This window comes from Eleutherodactylus coqui, chromosome 8 (genome assembly GCF_035609145.1).
Source record: "Eleutherodactylus coqui strain aEleCoq1 chromosome 8, aEleCoq1.hap1, whole genome shotgun sequence".
Taxonomy (NCBI): Eukaryota; Metazoa; Chordata; class Amphibia; order Anura; family Eleutherodactylidae; genus Eleutherodactylus; species Eleutherodactylus coqui.
The window spans coordinates 28,574,528-28,584,935 of NC_089844.1; the positions used below are offsets into that span (position 1 = coordinate 28,574,528).

General features: G+C 48.5%; 2 long non-coding RNA genes across 2 annotated transcripts; one reads left to right on the top strand and one right to left on the bottom strand.

Moving 5' to 3' along the window:
* The first annotated feature begins 211 nt into the window (after positions 1-211).
* On the top strand, positions 212-2,029 carry LOC136577452 (uncharacterized). The gene is made up of 3 exons (XR_010786474.1): positions 212-298; positions 687-860; positions 1,555-2,029. It is a non-coding gene; the product is annotated as an uncharacterized lncRNA (long non-coding RNA).
* A 1,516-nt stretch (positions 2,030-3,545) lies between these two features.
* Positions 3,546-6,109, bottom strand: LOC136577453 (uncharacterized). The gene is made up of 4 exons (XR_010786475.1): positions 5,867-6,109; positions 4,282-4,389; positions 3,858-4,031; positions 3,546-3,618 (listed from the first exon to the last, which is right to left on the bottom strand). It is a non-coding gene; the product is annotated as an uncharacterized lncRNA (long non-coding RNA).
* Positions 6,110-10,408: the final 4,299 nt, after the last annotated feature.

Consider the following 10,408-nt stretch of genomic DNA (forward strand, 5'->3'; position numbering starts at 1 on the left):
TCAATGCGCCGTGTGCTACGTGTGGAGACGCGATCACCTGAGATTAGTGCGCCGTGCGCTACGTGTGGAGACACGATCACCTGAGATTAATGCGCCGTGCGCTACATGTGGAGACGCCGTCACCTGAGATTAATGCGCCGTGCGCTACGTGTGGAGACGCCGTCACCTGAGATTAATGTGCCGTGCGCTACATGTGGAGACGCGGTGCAAAATTACGTGTGGAGAGGATCCTGACGTTTGGACGCGTTTCGAGAAGAATTTCGCTTCGCTCGGACACCATCTGACATCACTCAGCGAGGTAAGCTGCTGCATCTGCCCAAATTTTCATCGCGTGCATCTGCTGATATGCGCATATTTGGCGCATATTTGCAGGTTTTCGCTTGCATCTGCTGATATGCGCATACTTGGCGCATATTTGCAGGTTTTCGCTTGCATCTGCTGATATGCGCGTATTTGCAGGTTTTCGCTTGCATCTGCTGATATGCGCATACTTGGCGCATATTTGCAGGTTTTCGCTTGCATTTGCTGATATGTGCATACTTGGCGCATATTTGCAGGTGTTCGCTTGCATCTGCTGATATGCGCATATTTGGCGCATATTTGCCAGTTTTCTCCTGCATCACCTGATATGTGCATATTTGCTGGTTTTTGCTTGCATGTGGTGATATGCTCTCCGTTTTCCACAGGACGACTCGTGTGGAGAGGAACCTGACATTTGGCTGCGTTTTGTACAACGTACGGAACCGGAGATTGGCGTTTTAGGTGCTAATCTCACATTTGCCCCCCGCCTTTTGGAGAGGACGACTCTTCTGGAGAGGAATTTCGCTTCGCTAGGACACCACCTGACGTCACTCGGCGAGGTAAGCTGCTGCATCTGCCAAATTTTTCATTGCTTGCATCTGCTCATATGTACATGCATGCCTGCATGCGTACATGCATGCATGCCTGTATGCATGCCTGTATGCGTACATGCATGCATGCATGCCTGTATGCATGCCTGTACGCGTAAATGCGTGCGTGCCTGTATGCATACATTCATGCCTGTACGCGTACATGCATGCGTGCCTGCATGCGTACATGCGTGCGTGCCTGCGTGCGTACATGCGTGCGTGCCTGTATGCCTACGTGCGTGCATGCCGTATGCTTGCATGCCTTATGCGTACATGCATGCATGCCTGTATGCGTACATGCATGTATGCGTGCATGTATGTATGTATACATGCATGTATGCTCACCCACTTACTCAGCCACCCCCTCTCTCTCACACACACACTTGCTGTGTTAAATTCGTCTTATTGGCCGAAAAAGACATTACATTAGATTTGAGCATTTAATTCCTTTTTTTAGCACACGTACAGGTTCCATCACAATACTGCACCTAATTTGCACTAACTGAACAAACTTTCGGAGAAACATACCAATTGTCCAAATACGATGTCTTTATCTATTAAAGTAGGAGTGAAGAAAAGCAGGGACAGTGCAATAACTATGAAAACCTACGGAATTAAGCCAATTGCAGGCAGGGTTAAATTTTTTTTTTCTTCCTCCTTCTAGGTCAGCTGATACGTTTTGGTCAGAATCTTGCACTGTGGTAACCGTTTCCGGTGCTCGCAACCACAGAGTTGAATCACCAGAGAGCCAGAAGTTCCCAGATGTTGGCTCAGGAGGATGCTTAAAAGCTGGAAATGGCCCATCACCTGCTATGGAAATACATCATCAGGATCTGATGGAGCAGTACGATGAAGATTGTCAGGTTGCATGTGATGCTGCTCACTGTCCCTCGTTAGTCGGTTTAAAGTTTATACACTAAGCTATTTATCCCCTTAGAGAACAAGCCTGTTTGCGCCTTAGTGACAGACCGAAAATTTGGAATTTTACATGTGTCACTTGACATATCATAAGTCCGTAAAGGTTTTGCATATCCAAGTGACTGTGACATTTTTTTCTTCCCCTTGTTGTACTTCTGTTAGGTAGTAAAAAAGGACTGTTAAAAGTTGTGTATATTTATTAAAATTGCTACTTTGCACAATTTTGAATTTTCATTTTTTCACATTGTCAAATGTCATATATAAAATAAGTGCAAACATACTGTACAAATCTTTACTAACATATAGATTTCCATCTGTTCACTTTATTCTGGATGCACGGTTTAAAACTTTTGTAAATTTATTTTTTCCATTTAGGAGACGTACAAATTTAACATTACTTTTCAGAATTTAGAGGAACACTTAGTTTTCCTACACCAATCCAAGTTTGCAAAGGCTGCTAGGTGTCATAATTAAGGATGAGCGAGTATACTCGCTAAGGCACTACTCGTTCAAGTAATGTGCCTTAGACGAGTATCTCCCTGCTGGTCCATAAAGATTCGGGGACCGCTGCGGCTGACAGGTGAGTCGCAGGGGAGATAGAGAGAGATCTCCCCTCCGTTCCTCCCCGCTCTCCCCCGCGGCGGCCCCCAAATCTTTAAGGACGAGCAGGGAGATACTCGTTTAAGGCACATTACTCGAACGAGTAGTGCCTTACCGAGTATACTCGCTCATCCTTAGTCATAATGATAGATACCCTTACAAATTACCACATTTTAAAAACTGCACCCCTTAATGTATTCTCTGAGAGGGTCAGGAGTATTTTGACCCCACATTTATTTTTAGGAATTAATGCAATTTAGGAGACCAAATAATATTTAATTTTTAGAAAACATGTCCTTTTCAAGACCTTTTTTTTTCTATATTGCACATCAAAAGGAGGATTGAACCTCCGAAATGGATACCCCTGTTTTGTCTCGTGTTCACAAGTATACACATTGTGGCCCTAATGTTATGTCTGTATGCACCACTGGGCCCAAAAAGAAAGGAGTAGTCAGTGGCTTTCTGAACAGACTGTTACAATCGTGTGAGCAGATAAAGCAGAGGGCCCACACGATCGTGACTAAAGGAGTGGTAGTCTAGTAGTATACACGCACACAGGGAACACAGGAGAGTCACACAGTATCCAGGCAACCAAGCCTGTGCTACAGGGAGGATGACAGTGGCCCTACCTAAGCGGGGACATCAGCCGAGTAAGAGGGCGGCCCAGCGATCTTAAGATCTGGGCCCTAGCAGATCCGAGGAGCCACACCACAGAACAGGAGTCATACACATGCCACATAACAGACACCGCCAACTGCATCAGGAGCAGGGCAGGGCACACTGCCAACTGCATCAGGAGCAGGACAGGGCACACCGCCAACTGCATCAGGAGCAGGACAGGGCACACCGCCAACTGCATCAGGAGCAGGACAGGGCACACCACCAACTGCAACATATAGTGAAAACCAGACAGACTCCACCCAATTCGGATTTTATAATTTATTGCTAGTGTGGATGTTACACCAAGGTTCATTCCGTGATATAGACAAAAGGCCGCTGTGTTTATGGGTCTTTTCTGTTTACTGCATTGCAGTAAAATATTGCGCAGTTTTTCAGGATCCTCCGTCATAATTATTTTTTTTAAAAAGCGTATTAAAAAAAAGGGAGTCACTGGGAAAAAACTGTTCATAAAAAGAAGGGTTTAAAGATTGCTGAAAGACGAGGGTCTCTTCACTGTCTGCCAGCCTTCCTGTTCTCAAGGACGTCAGATCTGCAGGAAATGACGAGAAATCACCAGGTTAACAGTCACATCCCACCAGTATTACTGATTCCTAGATCCGCTCAACCCACTTACAATGACCACTACTCCCCCAACCAGGTCAGAAAAATTATACAAACATACATGCATGTATACATGCATGCATACATACATACATACATACATACATGTATACATGTACACACGAGCAGATGCAAGCAATGAAAAATTTGGCAGATGCAGCAGCTTACCTCGCCGAGTGACGTCAGGTGGTGTCCAAGCGAAGCGAAATTCCTCTCCAGAAGAGTCGTTCTCTCCAAAAGGCGGGGGGCAAATGTGAGATCAGCACCTAAAACGCCAATCTCCGGTTCCGTACGTTGTACAAAACGCAGCCAAATGTCAGGTTCCTCTCCACACGAGTCGTCCTGTGGAAAACGGAGAGCATATCACCACATGCAAGCAAAAACCAGCAAATATGCACATATCAGGTGATGCAGGAGAAAACCGGCAAATATGCGCCAAATATGCGCATATCAGCAGATGCAAGCGAACACCTGCAAATATGCGCCAAGTATGCGCACATCAGCAGATGCAAGCGAAAACCTGCAAATATGCACCAAATATGCGCATCAGCAGATGCACGCGATGAAAATTTGGGCAGATGCAGCAGCTTACCTCGCTGAGTGATGTCAGATGGTGTCCGAGCGAAGTGAAATTCTTCTCGAAACGCGTCCAAACGTCAGGATCCTCTCCACACGTAATTTTGCAATAAGGCACACAAATCTGCAAAAAAAGACAGGTTGCGTCAGATGGCGTCGCGCAAATCTCAGGTGGGTACTCACCACACGTAGCGCACGGCGCATTAATCTCAGGTGATCGCGTCTCCACACGTAGCGCACGGCGCATTAATCTCGGGTGACGGCGTCTCCACACGTAGCGCACGGCGCATTAATCTCAGGTGATCGCGTCTCCACACGTAGCGCACGGCGCATTAATCTCGGGTGACCGCGTCTCCACATGTAGCGCACGGCGCATTAATCTCAGTTGACGGCGTCTCCACACGTAGCGCACGGCGCATTAATCTCAGGTGACGGCATCTCCACACGTAGCGCACAGCGCATTAATCTCAGGTGACGGCGTCTCCACACGTAGCGCACGGCGCATTAATCTCAGGTGATCGCGTCTCCACACGTAGCGCACGGCGCATTAATCTCAGGTGATCGCGTCTCCACACGTAGCGCACGGCGCATTAATCTCAGGTGATCGCGTCTCCACACGTAGCGCACGGCGCATTAATCTCAGGTGATCGCGTCTCCACATGTAGCGCACGGCGCATTAATCTCAGGTGACCGCGTCTCCACATGCAGCGCACGGCGCATTAATCTCAGGTGATCGCGTCTCCACATGTAGCGCACGGCGCATTAATCTGAGGTGATCGTGTCTCCACACATAGCGCACGGCGCATTAATCTCAGGTGACGGCGTCTCCACACGTAGCGCACGGCGCATTAATCTCAGGTGACCGCGTCTCCACATGTAGCGCACGGCGCATTAATCTCAGGTGACGGCGTCTCCACACGTAGCGCACGGCGCATTAATCTCAGGTGATGGCGTCTCCAGACGTAGCGCACGGCGCATTAATCTCAGGTGACCGCGTCTCCACATGTAGCGCACGGCGCATTAATCTCAGGTGATCGCGTCTCCACACGTAGCGCACGGCGCATTAATCTCAGGTGATCGCGTCTCCACACGTAGCGCACGGCGCATTAATCTCAGGTGGTGGCGTCTCCACATGTAGCGCACGGCGCATTAATCTCAGGTGACCGCGTCTCCACATGTAGCGCACGGCGCATTAATCTCAGGTGACGGCGTCTCCACACGTAGCGCACGGCGCATTAATCTCAGGTGATGGCGTCTCCAGACGTAGCGCACGGCGCATTAATCTCAGGTGATCGCGTCTCCACATGTAGCGCACGGCGCATTAATCTCAGGTGATCGCGTCTCCACACGTAGCGCACGGCGCATTAATCTCAGGTGACCGCGTCTCGACATGTAGCGCACGGCGCATTAATCTCAGGTGATGGCGTCTCCACACATAGCGCACGGCGCATTAATCTCAGGTGATCGCGTCTCCACACGTAGCACACGGCGCATTAATCTCAGGTGATCGCGTCTCCACACGTAGCGCACGGCGCATTAATCTCAGGTGATCGCATCTCCACACGTAGCGCACAACGCACAAATCTCAGGTGGGTACTCACCACACGTAGAGCACAAATCTTACTCTCCCATCTTGTAAATTGGGGAAAAGGCTCCAACCATCAGCTTGCTTCCTCCGTAGATCAATACTGTTCAAAATCCGCGGGCAAATGCAAGGCTCGGTGACGTCACAGCCCACGTGACGCGCGGGCACAGCTCATCGTGCACGGCAATGCGCGGGCACGCCGCTGTGTCACGTGGTGCCGATTCCAGCCAGCTGATTGGCTAAATCGGCCGCGCCGGAGAACTGCGGCCGAATGTGGTAATATGCCGCCCGCTATACCTGACGCCGTGGACGCAGGACGCACAGTGACGCGCTACGCCATGGATGTCTGACGTAGGAAGAGGGAGTGGTGAGAGCTCCCTGCGTCATATTTGGGATTTAAGCTGCAGTTCAGTAGCGGTGACTGATTCCAGCGACCTGATTGGTTGTTGGGGACACCCCCCCCCCCCCCTTTGGAGATGTGCACGAGTGGCCGGCCCGTTAAATAAGCAGCAGCAGGGCCGTAGGAGGGTCGGCAACTAAGCCCAAGCTTAAACCCTAACTCTAAACCCAAACCCTAAACCTAACCCTAAACCCTAAACTTAACCCTAAACCTAACCCTAAACCCTAAATTCTAACCCTAAACCTAAACCTAACGCTAAACCCTAACCCCCCCACTGGTCTCGTGAAGTAGCACTCATGCACATCTCCAAAGGGGGGGGTGTCCCCAACAACCAATCAGGTCGCTGGAATCGCTCACCGCTACTGAACTGCGGCTGAAATACCAAATATGCCTCCCGGCGGCATATTTGTAGTTTACTCTTAGGTTAAGCAGCGCTGCTGATTAGAGCCACCTGATTGGCTCTTCGGCACCACGTGACTACACAGCGTGCACGCGGATTGCCTTCAGCAGCCGTGCACTACACACTACAGTTAAGCAGACGTGCGCTACACACTACACTTAAGCAGCACGGGGTTAGGGTTTAGGGTTAGGTTTAGGGTTAGGTTTAGGGTTTAGGGTTAGGTTTAGGGTTAGGTGTAGGGTTAGCTGTAGGGTTACTTTTAGTGTTTACGGTTAGTGTTTAGGGTTAGGGTTGGGGTTAGGGTTAGGTTTAGGTAATCCTAACCCTAAACCTAACCGTAAACCTAACCCTAAACCTAACCCCGTGCTGCTTAAGTGTAGTGTGCAGCGCACGTCTGCTTAACTGTAGTGTATAGTGCACGGCTGCTGAAGGCAATGCGCGTGCATGCTGTGTAGTCACATGGTGCCGAAGAGCCAATCAGGTGGCTCTAATCAGCAGCGCTGCTTAGCCTAAGCGTAAACTACAAATATGCCTCCCGGCGCCGTCTGACCTACTCCGCGCTGCAGACGCAGGGCGTAGTGACGTCATGTACGAGTGACGCGTTCGGAGGGGAGTAACTCCTCTATCAGAACCGCTTATTTTTCAAAGCCTCATTTAGTTCCGACTGTACTGTATAAATGCACGATCGACCTCATACCATCTGCCTTCTCTCCTGCACTAGGTAGGCCAGTACTTAATTAAAGGATGCAATAATGGATATAAGATCGGGATAAGCTTTTTTAGCTCCACAGCAGTTGGGGGGTGGGTCTTATGCCTCCACATGGCAATTATGCCATGATTTACGATAGGATGCCTTACACTCTAGAGGTGGAGCCACCTCCTCTGTGGATAATATAAAGACGAGACACACCTTGCATTAATCTATGGCCACCACTCCACCATCAGGGTTGGAGGCCTTGCTGCTCCTCTTTTCTTTTTTTGTTTATCGAGCCTATTGTCCCCCTTTTCACTACTGCTCTTGCTGTTAGATAGACTAGTAAATCGGTCACTATCTTTGACCAGGGAACTAGCTAGCCTTCTACCGAGCAGTCTTAGATCAGGACTAGTTATCTCCACTATAGTCCAGACTAGGCCATATGGAGTCTGCCTTCCCTCTCTCCAAATAATCGGAGAGCTTGGGAGCAAACTACCAATAAGGAATCCGACTCTCCTAGGGGGCAATATCGTCTGACCCCCGGGCGTAAGGTCCCCATTATATTAAGTGACCTCGACTTGGACAAAAGTCCTGTTTCTATGTTAACCAGGCAAAGTATATTGACGCTTGGCAGTGCATCTTTGATTGGAAGTCATTCTTATATCAAATTATAGCTGACTTTTGAAACCACATAGGGAAATCACCAAATCCCTATGTAATAGTATTCCTTGACAAACCAGTTCCTGAAGAGGTTGTTGGTCCAACCGAAATGCATTGAACGAACTACACCTATTTCAGAATTGTACAAACTGTATCTGAACTACATAAACTATACTTCAGAACCTCATTAACTACATTATACTAAGTTTGATATTATTAAGTGTCATCTGAATTGAAGCATCTATAAAATACTAGAATAAGGGTTAGTGTCCCCCAATCACCTGGAGACCCCCGCCAAGACTTGCAGTTATCAGAACAAAGTATTTATATTTAGGCTTGGAAAGTATCTAGTCCTACATCCAAAAAAAATAGGATGTTAGGACTAATGCTCGATACGGCTTCATAATCGGTTCTAAGCTAAATACTAATTAATCGGAACCGAATAGAAAAGCTTATTATGCTCCCCTTTTTCTTTTTCTGTTCTTTATATCAATTAGGGGATATCCTGTTCTAAACATCATAGAATTAACAGCTGTGTCAGGTATCTTGGACCAGTTGTCAGGATTCCCCAACCACTAAAACTATTGTTGTGGTCTCGTCCATCGTTTTGTAATCACTATCTATGTGTTCTTGTTTTGTCCAAAGGCCCAGTGTTTTTATTATAATTATAATAAAGAATGTTTTTAGGGACTTTCTGTGAATAGGCCTTTATTATTTAGTACAATTTATTTTACTAACTCATAATTATGTCCTCCGGTAGTGTACACAGTGGGTGGTTTGTTTTATATAAGCACTCTTTATTTGGTATCAAGTCATCTGATGTGGTATGCTTGGTGTATGAGGTAATGTCACCCAGAGAAATGTAAGAGAAGAAATGCAAAGTTCACTGGTACTTGCATATAATAGTCCTTTGGTGCCATCTACTGGCCACTGTGAACAATGACAGGTGTTGTGTAATTTGCTACATTTTCCTACTGGCAGTGATGGTCAAGACAGGATGCTGAGTGATTCTGTGCAAAGGTGCAGTCGCATCCAAGCAACCAGCAAGCTCATGTACTAAGGCACATGTGTCAAACACAAAGCCCGCGGGCCGAATCCGACCCGCTGCCTCGTGTTATGTGGCCCGCAGCGTGCCGACGCCGCTCAACACTGCAGCAATTACCAGCTTGGGTGCCGCAGCTCCCCGCTGGTAATCAAGCCAGCAGCTCTGATCCCGGCGCACACTGATGTCAGTGTGCAGCCAGGATCCTCCTCCCCGAGTCCCATGCTCTTCAGTTCCACAGGAGAGGACTTGGAGAAGAAGCGTGCCGGGCACACACACTAGCATCAGTGTGCATCCGGGCTCAGCGCGAGCAGAGGGGGAGTGGTGCTGACAGCTATGGTAGGAGGAGGTAAGTATATGGGTTGGGGGGGCTTATTATTGTTACTGAGGGGGCTTATTACTGAGGGAGGGGGCTTATTACTGAGGGGGGCTTATTACTGGGAGGGGCTTATTATTGTTACTGAGGGGGCTTATTACTGGGGAGGGGTCTCATTGCTGAGGGGGGCTTCTTATTGCTGAGGGGGGCTTATTATTGCTGAGGGAGGCTTATTACTGGAGGGGGGCTTATTATTACTGAGGGGGGGTTAACGTTGCTATGGGTTTATTACTACTGAGGGGGTTAATATTACTAATTGGACCACTGTGGGGTCGCTATTTTTACTGGGGCCACTATCAGGGTCGTTAAAATGGGTGTAATTGTATTTTGGTCGCGCAAATACGCTGCGCATTTGCGCTATCGAAAATCGCTTAGGCCTGTATATTTGCATTTGTAAAAATGAACGCAGATGGGCCCATTGAAATGGTGCGCAAATATGCAGTAAATACATAGGTTTCCTGCGCATTCACCACGTATTTGTGCGGCCCATGCAGACGGATGCGATTTGTCCACACGAAATCTCATGCAGAAAACACATCGCGGCATGCTCTATCTCTGCGAGCCCCGCACAGAAATGTCACTCCCTGGCCGCTGGCTTCGCTCTGCGCATGCGCAGACTGCCCAGCAGCCAGCACATCACAGAGCTGGAGCCACAGGAGCAGGTGAGTGCCGCGCTGGTTCCTGCAGGGGCGCGAGTCGGGTCCCACTGCAAGAATTCTCGCAGCGGGATCCGAAGCGGCCGTCTGCAGGTGGCCTTACAATCGGCTCTTTGAAGGGCACCATAAGCCTGTTGCGGCTGTTAGGGGGGTCTTTGATCAGACCGTTCAGCTGATGCTGTCTGCTTCCGAATTAGTCTTAGATATGAGTACTCATAGACGACGCAAATGGACAGCCACATGCACCATGTGATGCCAAACGAAGTGAAGTTTATTCAGCAGAGTTACAGAAACTATAGAGAAGATTTGTTTACGTAATGAGTTAGTCAC